This window comes from Elephas maximus, chromosome 5 (assembly GCF_024166365.1).
Source record: "Elephas maximus indicus isolate mEleMax1 chromosome 5, mEleMax1 primary haplotype, whole genome shotgun sequence".
Lineage (NCBI taxonomy): Eukaryota > Metazoa > Chordata > Mammalia > Proboscidea > Elephantidae > Elephas > Elephas maximus.
In genome coordinates, this window is record NC_064823.1 from 85,795,959 (window position 1) to 85,815,416 (window position 19,458).

At 37.8% G+C, this 19,458-nt stretch overlaps 1 protein-coding gene across 2 annotated transcripts in view; it reads right to left on the reverse strand.

The window, feature by feature from the left end:
* The window catches only part of NPFFR2 (neuropeptide FF receptor 2), a 69,281-nt gene extending 50,115 nt beyond the window's left edge, over nucleotides 1–19,166 (reverse strand). Inside the window, exon 1 of one of the 2 annotated variants that reach the window (XM_049886047.1) lies at nucleotides 19,079–19,166. The gene's annotated coding sequence lies outside the window, so the exon portion shown is untranslated. The remainder of the gene's footprint in view (nucleotides 1–19,078) is intronic. The other variant, XM_049886048.1, reaches the window with a different exon arrangement.
* Between the last annotated feature and the right edge of the window lie 292 nt (nucleotides 19,167–19,458).

The following is a 19,458-nucleotide window of genomic DNA, read 5'->3' on the forward strand; positions in this document are numbered from 1 at the left end:
ATCTCTCTAAAAACGTATTGCCAATAAGTCAACATAATCAAATTTTATTACAAATCAACGACTAAAATTAAGAAATTAAAACATGATTTTTATATTGTCATCACATTTTAACGACAGCTAAACCCTATGGGCTTGTTCTGCTCTGTCCTATAGGGTCACTGTAAGTCGGAATGTCAGCTAAGAGAGTCTAATATTAAAAAGAAGCCCACAAAACATGATAATTTATGGCTGATAACCCATGCCATGTATTGTGAAATAAACATTGTGAGTTAATGCACTGATTATAGATTATAAGTGATCATGGACTATTTTTTTCTAATTTATATGCACTTTTTAATTTTTCATGTAAGAGTGATTCCATCAAAAGAAAGAGGAAATGTCACCCCCACACCACCCCAGCACACATACAACATAAATGACCTTTAAAATCTCTATATGGAGATTGGAAAGTAAATCGCATTTATACTCATTCTATCTGAGCAAAATATCTGCTGAAGCAAATCTATTTTTACAAGATTGTGCCAGTTAATACTGCCTCTTAAAGAGCTAAAATGTAGCTAAAGAACTGACACAGGCAAATGGAATCAAGTGAAAATTAAAGCCCTATTCAAAGCGTGCCTTAAAAATTAGTACACATCTATGCTAAAGCTTTGATAGGTCCTTCTGAAGCTCTTACCAGAGTGGTGAGCTCCTCAAGTAGGTGTTTTAAGTTGTGCTTGTCAAGATTGTAACAATTCCAGTTTTAGTGTTAAAGACTGGCAAAATGGACACTCTTTTAGGGATGCTGGCTAATGATCAGTCTCTTAAGAAAAGTGCTTTATTTTCCTTCCCCGGGACTAAACCATGGTTTAGATATAAATTTTGTATTCACCTCATTGGAAAGTCATGTGGAAAGACAGAAGGAAAAGATCTCAGTTATATGCGTGTGGTAGTTGGGAAGGTGATTAAATTTTCCTTCTCTTTACATTTAATTCTACCTTTTATTATATTATCAGTTAATTTTCCATGTGCTCTGCTCACCACAGCCCCTAGAGCAGTGGTAGGAATATGTTAAATACCCTCATATTAACGACAAAATTTTCTTCTATTAGATTTTTGCCAGCAAACAAAAAAACATATTTTTAGTGTAGGCACATGGGATACATTTGTGAACACCTGGAAAGGAACTCAGAGAAAGAGTATTTTAAAATAGGCTGAGTATGAGTATAAATACAGGCGTAGGCAATGCAAGCCTGGGGACAAAAGGTCCCGGTATTATAAACAAAGAATTTTATCCCAGATACCTGGGAGAATCATTACTAGATAAGTGGGGAGGGAAGAACATTTTTTTTTTTTTTTCATTTTGGGAAAATGAGATAAGCTTACATTTAGATAATTCATTACTTGGGAGTTAAAAGTTCAATATTTTATTCTTTTTGGGAATATTCATTACTATAGGCAGCAACATTAAGTATTTTAAATATTATGTTTCACTGGAAGTGCATACTGCTTCTTGCCTCTCATAATTGCATCCCAGGTGTACTGTCTAAAAGGTAGCAAGAGAGAGTGATGAATGGTCTTACTCTCTGGGTGACTACTGCTTCGATTAATTCATTCTTTCTCTGACATTCATATATTATTGCATTTCTTTTCATTTCATGACTTGGCTACATTAGGTTTAACTTGTACTAAAATGGTCAGGTCGCCCTCCAGTCAACCTCCTCTTCTCACACTCATTCCTCATTTTTACTGAAGAATGATGCTCTCTGTTTTTAGTCTCTCAACTTCTACTCACTGTTCAGTGCACAGCAGTTTGGCTTCTACCTCCACATTCCACTGAATCTGTTCTTGCTAAAGTTACCACTGACTCTCTTAAGGGTCAAAGTCAATACTTCTTTTCCAGAAATTCCCCGGAAAGCTCCATTAATGTCACTGATTTGTAACAGGTAACATGCCTGTTCCTGAAGCAATAATTGTGGCCAGATGATGATATTCCACAGGTTAGCTAATGTTGTGGTGTCCAATATAGGAGCCACTAACCACATGTGGCTTCTTAAATTTAAATTACCTGAAATTTAATAAAATAAAAATTTATGGCTTCAATCACACTAGCCATATTTTAAGTTCTCAATAGCCACACACGTTGCTAGTGGCTACTATATTGGGTGGTGTAAATGATAGAACATTTCCACCATCACAGAAATTTCTGTTTTAAGTAGTATGTAAGGTCTCAATCACCCCACTCTTACAGCTAGGAAGGAGCTAGCCAACATCTTCTCTCATTTTATGGGCTATTGGCAGGGATCGAGGGGTGTGCAGTTCGGACAAATTGCCCAATGATGAAGAATGGGAACGGACTACGAAGGAAGCAACCACACGATCCATTACAATATACAATAGGTTTTTCACTTGTTGCCCTGTTGCTGTAGTTTACCTCTGTTTGCTACAACAAAAAAAAATTCAGAAAAAAATGTTACCTTGTTGCTGACATGTACTATGTAGTTAGGTCTATGATGGTTGCGCCTGTACTGAACATGTACAGACTTTTTTTCTTGTCATTATTGCCTAAACAATACAGTACAACAACTATTTGCATAGCATTTACATTGTATTAGGTATCGTAAGTAATCTAGAGATCATTTAAAGTATATGGGAGGATGTGTTTAGGTTATATGCAAATGCTGTGCCATTTTATATAAGGGACTTGAATGTCTGTGGATTTTGGTATCCCCGAGGGTGATGGAACTGATCCCCATGAATACTGAGGGACGACTGTGTATATATCCTTCCATTCTGTTTTTTCCCATGGGATGAATTCTTAGCAGTAAAATCCTGGGTCAAAGAACAGATATAGTTTTAATTTCAATGGGCGTTGTATAATTACTTTCTAAAAACTATAATTATTCCCATTTAAATGAGCAATACATGAGAAGGGCCCTTTGCCCATATATATTGCTGACAATAAGGGAGTTCAGTCCAGTGGTTAAAAGCACAATCTCTTGAGCCAGTCTTCTTCGGTTCAAATTCTAGCTCTGCAACTTTTCATATGTGTGACCTTGAGCAAATTACTAAACATGTATGCTCCTCAGTTTAACTGAGTGTAAAATAAGAGTGTTAATAATAGTATGTAAGTCATATGCTTGTTTTAAAAAAATAAATGATTTAATATACATGGAGCACAAGAACAGTCCCTAGCATATAATTGGTGCTTGATAAATGTCAGCTATTATAAAATAGATATGACCACGTTTGATTTTTAACAAGAAGTGGGTGTGATCACATCTTTGATCTTTGTATCTTTTCTGACATATTAAAAGTATTATCTCATTTTAATCTAATTTACACTTCTTTATTACTAGTAAGGTTGTGCATATTTTCATGTTTTATTGGCCATTTAGCTTTACTTTGCTGTGAATTTCTGATATATATCTCAATTTATTTTTCTATTGAAGTTGATTGTAGTTTTTTAATTTGTAGATATACTCTGTACATTAAGTGTCAACCTCAAAAGTTGGACTTTTTTTTCTAGTCTCTGGAAGGATTTTTGACTTTTTATATCTTTTGTTAATATTATTTATTTTCTTGTCTCATTGAAAATGCTTTGAAACCTTCGTGCCAAATAAGAAGAACAAGAACAAATGACATCTGCAGTGATCATGAGTATCTGTCTCATTCATTTCTACTTGACTAAAAATAGCTTAAGTGGGTTACTCCTTAGAATTTCTCCAGTTGGACTTTGATGAAGACTTTTTCCTCATACTTAAACAACTTTTTTTAATTCCTATTTTATTTAACACTTAAATTAGGAAAAGCGACTGAATTTTATGAAATGCCTTTTCAGGATGCAATAATAAAATCATAGTTCTAAAACTCTTTATCATGTTGATATAATGATTTATTTGGGTAATTTCCTATGATACTTTTTTTATGGGCATATGCCATTGTTCTTTTGACATACAGCTAATATTCAGACTGCTAATTATTTTTTTCCTTAAAAATCTGTAGTCATAAATGAGATTGCTCTAGTCAAAAGTGAGATTTAGCTAGTCTTTATAAGACTTAGTAATGCTATTCTTGTCTTTTCCTCTATAAAATAGATTAAACAGCATTGGAATTATCTATTCTTCAAAGGATCAAAGGAATAGTAGTACTGAGTGCGTATATGCCAGACACTGATCTAAGAGAGTCATTCTTATTAAGACATTTAGTCCTCACAGTGTTTGTTATACAGTAGAAGCTATAGTTATCATCACTATTTCTCAAGTGAAGATTCAAAGAAATAGAGAAATGGCACAACTTGTGTCCAAAGCCATGCAGCTAATAAATGAACTGCTGGCCTTGAACCTCAGGCAGTCAAATTCCAGAACCTTACACTTAACTACCATTCTATGCTGTCTCAGCTGGATTGCTCTGCTAATCACCTCCCCAAGTATTTCTACTGGTCTACCTGAGTTTTCTTCTTTGTTCATTTCCTCATTCTCCAATTCATATTTGCTGAATATCTACCATGTGCTGCTGACTATTCTAGGCACTGGAGATAGAGCAGTAAACCAGAGAAGGCCCTGCCTTCACGGAGGTGGGAAAAAGAGTCAGTAAACAAACAAATGCATAATATGTGAGGCGAAATATAACTGAGGGTAAAGGGAATAGGAAATGCAGGTCTAGAGTGGTTGCTATTTCATGTAGGGTGGCCAGGAAGATGATAAGACGATACGTGGGCAGAGTCCTGAAAGAAGCGTAGGGGCAGTTCTTTTTGAGATCTGGGTAAGGTGACTACAGGACTCAGTTTGCTGGCTTGGTTCCAGAATCCTTCTGCCTTTTTTGCATGTGTGTGTGGCAAATATATATGGAACAAAACATTTGCCATTTCGATATTCTCCACATGTACAATTCACAGGTATGATTCAGTGGCATTATTTGTATTCATCATGCTGTGCAGCCATCACCATTACCTACTTTGAAATTTTTTCATCACCCTTAATAGCAGCTCATTGTCCCCTAAGCAATGAGTCGCTCTTTCTTCCTCCCTCCTGCCTGACACTAGTAACCACTAATAAACTTAGGTTCGTATGCACTTGCATATTCTGTATACTTCATATAAGTGGAATCATACACTATTTGTCTTTCTGTGAATGAATTATTTCACTCACATGATGTTTTCAAGCTGCATCCGTATTGTTGCATGTATCAGGAATTAATTTCTGTTTATGGCTGAATAATATTCCATTGTGTGTTCTGTCTTGATGTAATTACTATAGCACTTCCTTTCAGAAAATACTAGGAACTGCATGTTGTTATGTTGTTAGGTACCCTTGAGTCAGTTTCAACCGATAGTGACCCTGTGTACTACAGAATGAAACACTACCCAGTCCTGCCTCATGCTCACAATCCTTGTTATGCTTGAGCCCATTGTCGCACCCACTGTGTCAATCCATCTCCTTGAGGCTCTTCCTCTTTTTCGCTAGCCCTCTAGCACGCATGATGTCCTTCTCCAGGGACTGATCCCTCCTGATAACATGTCCAAAGTATGTAAGAAGTCTTGCCATTCTTGCTTTTAATGAGCATTCTGGCTATATTTCTTCCAAGACAGATATTTTTATTCTTCTGGCAGTCCATGGTATATTTAATATTCTTTGCCAACATCATAAGTCAAATGCATCAATTCTTCTTCAGTATTCCTTGTTTATTGTCCAGCTTTCACATACAGATGAGCTGATTGAAAATGCCATGGCTTGGGTCAGGCACACCTTAGTCTTCAAGGTGACATCTTTGCTTTTTAACACTTAAAAGAGGTCTTTTGCAGCAGATTTGCCCAACGCAACACGTCTTTTGATTTCTTGACTGCTACTTCCATGGATGTTGATTTTGGATCCAAGTAAAATGAAATCCTTGACAACTTCAATCTTTTCTCCATTTATCGTGATGTTGCTTATTGGTCCAGGTGTGAGAATTTTTGTTTTCTTTATGTCAAGGTGTAATCCACACTGATCTTCATCAGTAAGTGCTTCACGTCCTCTTCACTTTCAGCAAGAAAGACTGTGTCATCTGCATAACGCAGGTTGTTAATGAGTCTTCCTCCAGTACCGATGCCCAGTTCTTCTTCATATAGTCCAGCTTCTTGGATTATTTGCTCAGCATACAGATGAGGAGGTATGGTAAAATATACCACCCTGACACACACCTTTCCTGACTTTAAGCCACGGAGTATCCTCTTGTTCTGTTGAAACAACTGCCTCTTGATGTGTGTACAGTTTCCTCATGAGCACACACACACACCTTTCCTGACTTTAAGCCACCGAGTATCCCCTTGTTTTGTTGAAACAACTGCGTCTTGATGTGTGTACAGTTTCTTCATGAGCACAATTAAAATAAAATAATATTTTTTTTAGTGCTCTGGAATTCCCATTCTCCGCAATGTTATCCATAATTTGTTATGATCCACACAGCCGAATGCCTTTGTATAGTCAATAAAACACGGGTAAACATCTTTCTGGTATTCTCGGCTTTCAGCCAGGAGCCATGTGATATCAGCTATGATATACCTGGTTCCATGTTCTCTTCTGAATCTGGCTTGAATCTCTGGCAGTTCCCTGTCAATATGCTGCTGCAGCTGCTTTTGAATGATCGTCAGCCAAATTTTACTTGCATGTGATATTAATGATAATGTTCAATAATTTCCACATTTGGTTGGATCACCTTTCTTGGAAATAGGCATAAATATGGATCTCTTCCAGTCCGTTGGCCAAGTAGCTGTCTTCCAAATTTCTTAGCATAGACGAGTGAGCACTTCCAGTGCTGCAACCATTTGTTAAAACAATCTCAATTGATAGTCTGTCAATTCCTGGAGTGTTGTTTTTCATCAATGCCTTCAGTGCAGCTTGGACTTCTTCCTTCAGTATCATCGATTCCTGATCATATGCTCCCTCTTGAAATGGTTGAAAGTCGACCAATTCTTTTTGGTATAATGCTCTGTGTGTACCTTCCATTTTCTTTTGATGCTTCCTTAGGTCGTTTAATGTTTTCACCATAGAATCCTTCACTATTGCAACTCGAGGCTTGAATTTTTTCTTCAGTTCTTTCAGCTTGGGAGATGCTGAGCGTGTTCTTCCTTTTTGGTTTTCTAGCACCAGCTCTTCGCACATATCATTATAATACTTTGTCTTTTCAAGCCACCCTTTGAAATCTTCTGTTCAATTCTTTTACTTTGTCATTTCTTCCTTTCACTTTAGCTACTTGATGTTTAAGAACAAGTTTCAGAGTCTTTTCTTCCATTCATTTTGGTCTTTTCTTTCTCTCCTGTCTTTTTAATGACCTCTTGTTTTCTACATGTATGATGTCCTTGATGTCATTCCACAACTCATCTGGTCTTCGGTCATTAGTGTTCAATGCGTCAAATCCATTCTTGAGATTGTCTCTAAATTCAGCTGAAATTATACTCAGGTTCATACTTTGGCTCTCATGGAGTTGTTCTAACTGTCTTCGGTTTCAGCTTGAACTTGCATGTGAGCAATAGATGGTCTGTTCCGCAGTCAGCCTCTGGCCCTGTCCTGACTGACAATATTGAGCATTTCTGTTGTCTCTTTCCACAGATATAGTCATTTTGGTTCCTGTGTATTCCATCTGGTGAGGTCCATGTGTGTAGTTGCTGTTTATGTTGGTGAAAAAGGTATTTGCTATGAAGAAGTTGTTGGTCTTGCAAAATTCAATCACTTGATCTCTGGCATTGTTTTTATGATCAAGGCCATTTTTTCCAACTACTGATCCGTGTTCTTTGTTTCTAACTTTCACATTCCAATCACCAAAAATTATCAATGCATCCTGTTCGCATGTTCAATCGATTTCAGACTGCAGAAGCTGGTAAAAATCTTCAATTTCTTCATCTGTGGCCTTAGTGATTGGTGCGTAAATTTGAATAATAGTTGTATTAACTGGTCTTCCTCTTAGGCATATAGATATTATCCTATCACTGACAGCATTGTACTTCAAGATAGATCTTGAAATATTCTTTTTGACAATGAATGCAACGTCATTCCTCTTCAAGGTGTCATTCCTAGAATAGTTGATCATATGATTGTCAGATTCAAAATAGCCAATACCAGTCCATTTCAGCTCATTAATGCCTAGGATATAGATGTTTATGCATTCCATTTCATTTTTGATGATATCCAGTTTTCCCAGATTCATAATTCGTACATTCCAGGTTCCTATTATTAATGGATATTTGCAGTTATTTCTTCTCACTTTGAGTTGTGCCACATCAGCAAATGATGGTCCGTAAAACTTGACTCCATCCACGTCATTAGGGTTTACTCTACTTTGAGGAGGCAGCTCTTCCCAAGTCCTCTTTTGAGTGCCTTCTGACCCGGGGGGCTCACCTTCTGGCACTATATCGGACAATGTTCCACTGCTATTCATAAGGTTTTCACTGGCTGATTCTCTTCAGAAGTAGACTGCTGGGTCCTTCTTCCTAGTCTGTCTTAGTTTGGAAGCTCAGCTGAAACCTGCCCACAGAGGGTGGCCCTGCTGATATATGAATATCGGTGGCATAGCTCCCAGCATCACAGAAACATGCAAACCGCCCACATTTCGACAAAATGACAGACGTGTGGAGGAAAAACTGCATAGTCAATCTAAATCAGGGGAAAGCTTTTCCTGGCAAAAGGAAATGAGCCTTCCAAGGGCTGTGCAATGTATTTAACAAAAATGTATTTCTGCTTGTGTCAATTATTGTTATTTGTATTTTAATAGGATTAGAATTTCTTTTTTTCTCAAAATTCAATAATTTCATTAATATATGATCAAGAGTTTTTTTTTAACTAATATTGAAATTTCATTTTCCTTTTAGTCTAGTGGGAGACTGAAAAAATTAATAATGGAATTTCATTTTTTTTTTTCTTGTAATCTGTTTGGGGAAACCCTAGTGGCATAGTGGTTAAGTGCTACAGCTGCTAACCAAGAGGTCAGCAGTTCAAATCCACCAGGCACTCCTTGGAAACTCTATGGGGCAGTTCTACTCTGTCCTATAGGGTCACTATGAGTTGGAATCGATTCGACCGCAGTGGGTTTTTTAAATCTGTTTGGGGGAAAATCTTTCTTCCTACCAATCCCCCTCTTATTTTTTTTAGTGATTGCCTGTCAGATCTCTGTTCCTTTTTCTCCTTCTAGAATTTATATTATTTGCATTTTAGATTCCTTCATTATTTCTACCTCATTCTCTTTTGTTTCTCTGATTTTTTTTTAAAGAACACTTTTTTAAACTTGATATTCCAGATCACTGACTTAGTTCTCAGTCATGAACATCATCCCTTTCCACTTGCCTACAGAATGATTTAATTCAGAAATGCATTTTTATTTTACAAAGTCTTTTAATGCTTTAATTTAACTTTCAAGATGGTCTTATATATACATATATATATATATTTTTTGCAAATTATCTCTCTCATGTCTAGTAGTTTTGTTTTTCTCTGAGCCACCTATGCAAGTGTGTTCTTATTTCTCTCTTGGGTCACTTGGTCTCTGAGATGCATTGATATTGTACTCTGCACTTTGTCTACCTATGACTCTGTTCACATTTGGCAGTCAGATGAAGCTTCGAGCATTCCTCCAGCAGCAGCATGCCTGTGGGATGGGGGAAGGGAAGAAGAGTCTCCATCACTGTGGACCAGTGCTATGTTCATCTGTAAGCTGTCAAACCTCTTTTGAGGCACGTGAAGTCTTTTTGTTCCTTGATCTCTCTAGATATAAGTCTTAATTTTTCTTAGCCTCAAACCTAGGGAGCAATGTATCCCACCTGCTGAGACTCTCCTGTGGTTCTCTTGGGGCACTAAAATGTTTGTCACAGTTTGCCACCTGCCTACCCCTTCAATTTCTTTTTTTGCTACCACAGACCTGTTTCCTGGAGTACTTATGCTTTTGATGGGTGGAGTAACTTTTACTATTTGTGGGAAGTTTTTTTTTTTTTTTCTTTCCTAAAATGGCTCCTGATGATCTATAGCTCCTAGAATCCATGACCTTGTATAATATTTTCCCTTTGAGTGTGGGGTGGACCTAATGAGTTGCTGTAAATGCCCAGAATATGGCAAAAATAACTGGAGTCACTTCTAACATTAGGTTATAAGTGACCGACTTCTGCCTTGCTTGCACTCTCTAACTCTTCTCACTTGCTTAATGTGAAGAAACAAGATAACAAGCTGTGATCTGCCATATGGAGAGTGGCAAGAAACTCAGGGTGACTTTAGGATCAACAGCCCACAAGAAAATGGATTCTGTCAACAACCGTATGAGTGAGCTTGGAAGTAGATCCTTCCCCAGTTGTGTCTTCAGACGAGGCCACAGCCCTAGTGTTGAATTTGATTGCAATCTTGTGAGAGACCTTGAGCTGTAGGATGTAGCCAGGCCATGCCTGGATTCCTGACCCACAGAAGCTGCAGATAAATGTTGTTTTAAGTAAATAAGTTTTAGGGTAATCTGTTCACAGCAATAAGTAACTAACATACGGTCTTTTACCATCGTATTTTATCAGCATCCTCTTTAGCCCTGGAACACCTATGCTCTTGGTAGGGTACAGGTCAGCAGAATTTCCAATAAGTTTGTAGGCTTCTAATGTCATGTGATTGTTACACAGCATTATTATAGTAATAGATAACTGAAACACACAATAACATAATTATTAAAAAACAGCAATAAGTGCACTTAAATTTAAAAAAACATTTTGCTTACGCGGAATCCGTATGTACACCAAGAGGCAGTCATTCAAACAAAACAAAGTGATAGTTACTGCACAGTTTAAAATCAGGAAAGGTGTGTGTCAGGGTTGTATCATTTCACCATACTTATTCAATCTGTATGCTGAACAAATGATCCGAGAAGCTGGACTATATGATGAAGAATGCAGCATCAGACTTGGAGGAAGGCTCGTTAACAACTTTCAATAAGCAGAAGACACAAACTTGCTTGCTGAAAGTGAAGAGGACTTGTCATTTCTCTGATTCTAGCTCAGCATCATTCTAACACTCTTCTATGCTCTTTCTCTATCACAAGAACTGGAAACCTGAAAACCTTATGTCCTAGGTTAGATTCCCAACAGTGATACGCAGACTTGTGAGCTTTGACAAATATGAAGTCTTTCGGTAACCTCCAAACCAAAACAAACAAACCAGTTGCTATCAAGTCTATTTCTACTCATGGCAACCCCATGTGTTACAGAGTAGAACTTTGCTCCATAAGGTTTTTTTCCTGATTTTTAAAAACTCATAGAGAACTTTAGAACCAGCAGCAGATCTCCCTGACCTTTGATCTTCCAGTAGAAGCAATGCTTTTCTAAGCATCTAATTCCCTGAATTAAATGCCTTTCTGCTATTAAAAACCTTTTTTCCTGACAGGACTATGACTGATATTATGTTGGGTACTTAAGCAACTCAATAAACAGAACCTCAAAAATTGTGATCAGTAATCAGTTATATACTTTGATTATTATTTTCTTTGTAAATGGAAATTGCTTTTTTAATTATAGGTCTATTTCCCTGTTGTATATTTACCATCTGCTAATCATGTGGCAAGCAGCCTTTTTTCTACAATTTGTATTGACAAAACTCAAAATATAATAAAAATTGAGTACAACTTTTTTGTAATACAGGACTACAGGTGAGAAAAATGGAATTCTTCTTGGGAGGATAACATTTCTCTTAACTGGGGTTCAAAGTTAGTGTTCTGTATCATCAGATTGATTCCAAATATTTATCTGTAAAAAACAGTCTTATCTCACAAATCTTTCAAAAACAGGCCATATAGTTTGCCAGCTTCTGATTTATTTTATCAACACCTTGTCTCTCCTACGTTTTGCTATCTGGGGCCTGTCATGGGTCTGATTCATCTTTGAATTCCTGGGAAGCACACTACCTGGCACGTTGTATGTGTTTAATGATGTTTTTTATGTTGTAAATATATGTATGGAAAAATATTTGCTGTTTCAACACTTTTTACGTGTACAATTCAGTGGTATTAATTATATTAATCATGTTGTGAAACCATCACCACAATCCATTTCTAAATTTTTCCATCATCCTCAACAGAATCTCAGTGTCCCCAAAGAAATGAAAGACTGAGGACCTCATCATCAGTAGAAAATACAATATTTATATTTTGTGGCATGCAGTGGCATAAAAAGTTACCTAAGTTATCACAGGTGTTTAGATGAATGAAGTACCTATCGAAGGGAACGTTTAGAAACAGCAAGTAGCTGCTGTGATAACTGTATTAGCTGTTAAGATAAGAGTACAAAGAGTACAAGACTGAAGTGGCTTGGCTTCAGACCTCTTGGGAAAGACTGTTAATAATGACAAGCTCATGGGTTTAAATTTTCAGTTCAAAGTATGGACAGAAAAGAAAAAAGTTGCTATTGCTGCTCCAAAGAATCTCATCTCTTAAGGCTACACAGCCAATAACATAAATTTAAAAAATCCAACTCAAAATTTGATCCTACAAGTTTTGGATTTATGACCCAAAATTGGATCTCAGCCTCATCATTAAATAGGATAATGAATTGGAAAGGAATGGAATTTTGAAAATTTAAATTGGGAATTTGGATAGATTCAGAAGACTCCGTAACATAACTAAAACTCTTTTGACAGCCAAAGCAGCCCTTGTCACCCATCTGAGGAATAGTTGCTCCTTGCTTGAAGAAATAGCTAAGTCAGCTTCCTTCCAAGAGCTGACAAATTCTCCTCAACCCCAACTCCACCAGACCTCATTTTTTCTGGAATAAAAGCTAATCAGGTGTGAGCATATCCCCAAGTGGAAGAACATAAAGACTGATTCAGGAGGAGGGGATGTACTTAAAGAAAGTTCTGAAAGATTCTGCCAATTAATCTCATAAATGTGAGAATATATGCAGAATTATATTCTGAGGATATTAGATCAGGGAAGGAGTAGCAATGGAATAGCAAAAATACCAAACCAGCTGCCCTTGACTCAGTTCTGACTCTTGGTGACCGTATGTGTTTCAGAGTAGAGCTAAACTCCCTAGGATTTTCAATGTCTGTAATTGTTCGAAAATAGATCACAGGGTCTTTCTTCTGAGAAACCCCTGGGTGGATTCAAACTGCATGATAATCCTGGCAAGCTAAAGTAAAATTCTATTCACACTGAATGCACTGAAATACATGTGTATTCTTCGTGAGGGCACTAAGTTGAAACTTCGGTATAGGTCTAACAAAAAGCAAACAAAGAAACAACTCATCCTTTAAATTAAACACTATAGGATTCTATTTAAAAATATACTTTACCCCTGTTTCCAAATAATAATTTTAAGAGGACACGCTCTCAGTCCAAACAATTCTATTTTTTTTTTTTTGGTAAGTTTTATTCTTGTTACTTACTTGCATAGAAATTAATCCAATTATATTGTGCAATAGAGCACTAAAACTATCAAACACAAAGTTAAAGAGTAGGTTTTAAAAATATTGGAATATAACAGCTAAGTACTTTCAAGTTTACTAACATGATCCACAGAGAACAAGTCCGTTGACGTAGTAGAACTACTCGCAATGCTTTACTCCTGAAGTTTTGGGTGAGATGAGAACTTTCTTGCTTTTCTTTATTGGAAAGTGTATTGCTATTGACCAAGTTGCTGTCAAGTCGATATCGACTCATGGTAACACCATGTGTGTCAGAGTACAACTGTGCTCCTTAAGGTTTTCAGTGGCTGATTTTTTGGAAGTAGATCACCAGGCCTTTCCTCTTACGTGCCTGTGGGTGGACTTGAATCTCCTTCCTTTGATTTAGCAGCCTGGTTAACTATTTGCACCACTGTGTGACTCCTATTACTATTGACTTCCATGCATTTCTTTCTTCAAAGTCGTGAAATATGGTGGGTGACAGAATCCTGAAGCTGAAAATGCATCAAGCTAGAGGACAAGAAACTTGATTTCTCTTCTTGGCTTTCCCTAAGTCATATGATTTAATATTGTCCCAGGGTGATGTTAACAGTTAAGCACTCAACTACTAGCCAAAAGGCTAGTGCCACTCAGAAGCACCTCAGAAAACAGGTCTGGTGACTTGCTTCTGAAAGGTCACAGCCTTGAAAATCCTATGGGGCTGTTGTACTCTGCACACATGAGGGTCACCATAAATTGGAATCCACTCACCAGCAACTAACACGTTTTAGTTCATTAATCTATAAAACTAGGAAGGCATTTTTAAATTATGCGTAGTGTTCTTTTTAGCTCTAAAATTCACAATAACTCCAATACAATTCATGCTTACTGATGCTGTGGGAAAATAACAGAAAAAGAGATAAGGGAAGAAATTAATTTTCTCACTTTTTGTTTACATTACAAAAGTATTGTAGAGAAAGTCTCATTATTCACATCTCTTGGCAGCAATCACTTCATTTAAAACACTACTTTCTGATACAAGTTAATAGTTAAAGAGGATTTTTTCTTTTACACATTCTTAGACAGTTTATTCATTTCCTCCACCAGGTACTTCTTTCATTCAATTCACAGGAGATCTACAATTGGAAAGGACATAGTATATTGCTAAATGGCTCAACTAACTTTTTTGAGAAAATAAGTAGTTAAAAAAATTAATGTTGCGATTTGTGTTTTAAGAATACTTTTTTTCTGATTAAAAATAGTGCAGGCTCATAAGAAAATACAGAAAATATAAATGATAAGCAAAAAACACAAATTACCACTACCTAGAGATAACTTGGAGCCCTGGTGGGTTGACTGCTAACCAAAAGTTCAGCATTTCGAATCAACCAGCCACTCCTTGGAAACCGTATGGGACAGTTCTACTCTGTCCTACAGGGTCGCTGTAATTAGGAATCAACTTGAGGGCACAAAGCAACAAGAGATAATTTATTCCCTATTCTTGATGTTTTCACATAGAGAAAGCTTCTCTTTGGTAAACCTCCTCAGAGAAGATGGTGAGTTTAGGAGAAGAAGCTGAAATTGCGTATTTCTGGACTTTTCATTGCTCCCTTTGGAACCTACTTCCTGTAAAGAGTATATACTTTCCATTAAACACACACACACACACACACACAAACAAACCAAAAACAAACCTAACCCAGTGCTGTCGAGTCGATTCCGACTCATAGCGACCCTATAGGACAGAGTAGAACCGCCCCATAGAGTTTCCAAGGAGCGCCTGGTGGATTCAAACTGCCGACCTTTTGGTTAGCAGCCATAGCACTTAACTACTACGCCACCAGGGTTTCCACACACACACACACGCACACACACCCATATATATTTACAGGAACAGACAGTCCTTTGGGAGAAGGGTGTGTTACCTCCCTATGACTAAGGAATTAAGCAGGAAAATATGTCTAATTTCCCCACTCATTACTGTTCAGTATGTCAAGTCTATTGTTGGGATAGTCTCTAAATTCAGGTGGGATACACTCAAGGTGTACTTTGGCTCTTGTAGACTTGTTCTAATTTTCTTCAGCTTCAACCTGAACTTGCACATGGGCAGTTGATGATCTGTTCCATAGGGATCCCCTGGCCTTGCTCTGTTCTGACTGAGCTTTTCTATAGTCTCTTTCCACAGGTGTAGTCGACTCGATTCCTGTGTATTCTACCTGGTGAGGTCCATGTGTACAGTTGACATCCCATGCTGTTGAAAAAAGATATTTGCAGTAAAGAAGTCATTGGTCTTGCAAAATTCTATCATGCAATCTCTGGCATCATTTCTATCACCACAGCCATATTTTCCAACCACTGTTCCCTCTTCTTTGTTTCCAACTTTCGTGTTCCAATCACCAGTAATTATCAAGGCATCTTGATTGCATGCTTGATCAATTTCAGGCTGCAGAAGTTGGTAGAAATCTTCAATTTCTTCATCTTTGGCCTTAGTGATTGCCACATAAATTTGAAAACTAATCATATCGACTTTTCTTCCTTTTAGGTATACGGATATCATCCTGTCACTGACAGTGTTGTAATTCAGTATAGATATTGAAATGTTCTGTTGGACAATGAATGCAAAGCCATTCTTCAATTTGTTATTCTCCGAATAGTAGGTCATATGAGCGTCAGATTCAAACTGGCCAATACCAGTCCATTTCTACTTACTAATGCCTAGGATATCGATGTTTATGCATTCCATTGTATTTTTTATGATATACAATTTTCCTAGATTCAAACTGTGTACTTTCCACGTTCCTATTATTAATGGATTTTGCAGCTGTTTCTTCTCATTTTGAGTCATGCCACATCAGCAAATGAAGGTCCTGGAAGCTTGACTTTACCCAAGTCATTTAGGTCAGTTCTACTTTGAGGAGTCAACTCTTCCCCACTAGTATTTTGAGTGACTTCTAACCTCAGGGGCTCATCTTCTGGCACTATATCTGATAATGTTCCACTGCTGTTCACACGTTTTCACTGGCTCATTTTTTTCAGAAGTAGACTACCAGGTCCTTCTTCCTAGTCTGTCTTAGTCTGGAAGCTCAGCTCAAACCTGTCCACCAAGGGTAACCCTGTTGTTATTTGAAATACCAGTGGCTTAGCTTCCAGCATCACAGCAACATGCAAGCCACAACAGTACAACAAACTGACAAATGAGTGGGTTAAAGGTAAGCATAAGACTCACATGTTATGAAAACAATTTATAACATTATTAAAAGACTATATAGATATGCTTCAGGAATGTGAGGTTATATTTATCTTGTTTTCTTTCAATATATATGACAGTTTTAAAAATTTCACCTAAAATCAATTTTCCCTCTCCAAAATAAAGATAACATTTTATAAAAAATGATTATTTTTAAGTATATGAGGTTTTAAGAAACTTAGTTCTTATTTTGTGCCTCTAATTATAGCTGAGAATCCACTTTAAAATAGTAAAAACATTTATGAATGTTAATCACAAATAATTATTAGCGTGGAATCAGAAGTCACACACATGAAAAGAAGCCAAGACAATAATAGTCACAATAAATACACTAATTTTCAAGGAGCAAATCTTTTACTTGGTAATGCTGGATTGATATCTATACATTCTACAGCCCTTAGCAAATGTGAAAGAGAATATGGGTGAACAGTGTGATTAACAGGAGCTACGTGGTAAAAGAATAATAAAAATAAAATAATACAATTTCTAATATGCACTTTAAAATACTTTGTAATTCATTCACAATATGCATCAAGACTAAAAATGTTAGATCAAGTAGACATATTTATTCAGACAGGGAGTTGAAGGAAAAATAAATATGAGCTCCAAACACTCTTTCAAAGATGCCTGAAGACATCTAAAAAAATAATGGGTGGTAGAAAGATTTTATTGGATTATATGGATTTTAGAAAAATGTATACATTTATAAAAAATGATAGGATATTGATACATGAGTAACTCATGTTTTATCACGCAATAATGAAAGCACATTTAAAGTTTTACAATGTCCACTCTTTAATATTATATGTGCCTTTAAAGATAATACAGTAACTAGTGAAGTAGCTGGAGCCCTGGTGGTGCAGTGGTTAAGAGCTTGGCTGCTAACCAAACACTCAGCAGTTCAAATCCACCAGCTGCTCCTTGGAAACTCTGTGGGGGCAGTTCTACTCTGGCCTATAGGCTCACTGTGAGTCAGAATTCACTTGACAGCAATGGGTTTGGTTTTCGGTTTAGTGAAGTAGCAAAGTAGCTGTTTTCTTAAACGATGGATCTATAACAGCTTTTAACAGACAAAAGACTATAATTGAACTCTGCGTACAATTGCCACTCAACTTTCTGTTGATGGTAATGGCAATATCTCTGAGCATTTTATGGCAATTTTGAAAACTCAGCCATAACTTGAAATATCATTATTAAGATAATTTTATCCAAACTAATTTGGTTTAATTTGAATTCCAACTGAAAACAGAAATATTTCCTTCACAATTTAAAATCCACTGACTTGCTCATAGTTGTTATCAATTGTTGTTTCAACTGTTATGCATTGAAAATGATTTGGATACATAATAGGAAGAGAAATTTAGATACATGGTAAAGACAACTTTGAATACTTTGAACATAAAAGAAAATCAGTACCTTCTTACAGCTTATACCATCTTAGATTTAAGATTGTTTAAAAGAAATCGATCTTTGAAATGAGAGGTCCCTGGGTGGTGCAAAAGGGTTGCTTTTGGTTAACCAAAAGGTTGGCAGTTCAAACCCACCCAGCTGTACTGCTGAAGAAAGGCCTGGTGATCCACTTTCTAAAAATCACAGCCAAGAAAAACCTATGGAGCTCAATTCTATTTTGTAACACATAGGATTGCCATGAGTCAGACTCAAATGGACCACAACGTTTTTTGTTTGCTTTTTATTATTATTTTTTTTTATTGTACAGCTGAGGGGGGATGGGGGATCAAAAATGTATTTTTATAAGTTTCTTAGTTTGTATCCTTAACCAGTAAAAACGACAGCATGGAGCAGATAATTTTCTTCTCCTCGGATACCCCTATGCACTTTGACATAAAGCTACACTGTTGGAAAATGCCTGGTGTTTTTACTAGAAGAGAGGCCGATTGCCTGGAAACCCTACTTCACCCCCAGAAGAAGCTAAAGCGCCTCTCAGAGTGCCTTCACGGAGAGCTTTGTGGTGTCCTGAACCCGGGAAAGAAATGGTAGTTTAGCTCCTCTGGGAAGTGGCGCACACAAGCTACAGCCTGAGACACTCAAAGATTGAATCATCACAGATGGAAAGAACAGTTAACTCTTGCTGACATCAAACATGCTCTCCAAGGAGATTCAACAAAGTTATAAAAAATACGGCTCTGGAGAGGGTTTTTGGAGAACTTTAAGAAAGTGCCCCCTAGTCCCTGCCCCGGGACCCAGGTTTACAAGCCTAGGATCACAGGTATCCATGGTGCCGAGAGGCAGGGCAGGAAGCTCCCCAACGTTCGGATGGTGACAAAACGGACGCCTTCCTGTACTGTGATTCCCCAGAGGGTGCCTGTTAAACTAGGAAAGGATATGGGAAAGGTAGAATAAAGTCGCCAAATCCAAAGTAACAGCCTCAGTCGCTAATTTGTATCATCAAAGCCAGCGGCGGGCGCAGGGAAAGGGGCCCCGCACCAGAGCTGGTGCCCCTAGCCCAGCCTGACCTTACCTGCTCCTGGTGAAAGGGCAGAGCCTTGGACGCGTCGGGAACCAGAAGCGGCCAAGCCGGGCTTAGGCAACAGGTTCTGCTACTGTCCCGGCCTCGGCCACGTTCCGCGGCCCTGGAGGCAACGCCGGAGCCGGCACCTGCCCCCTGGACTCCAGAGCGCAGCTCACTCGGCTCCAGACTCTGGGCGCCTTCCCCACTCGCTGGGAGCGCTGGAGGCTCAGTGCTCTGCGCTGGCTGTCTGCCTCCTCTTCCAGACAGCCACTCTCCGGGGGGCACCAGCCAGCTGCTGGGGTTCGGAAGAAGCTTGCCAAGAGTCATCCAATACCCTCTTGTGCAGTTCAGAACCCGTGGGCAGCAGTGGTGTCACTGAGGGGTGGAGG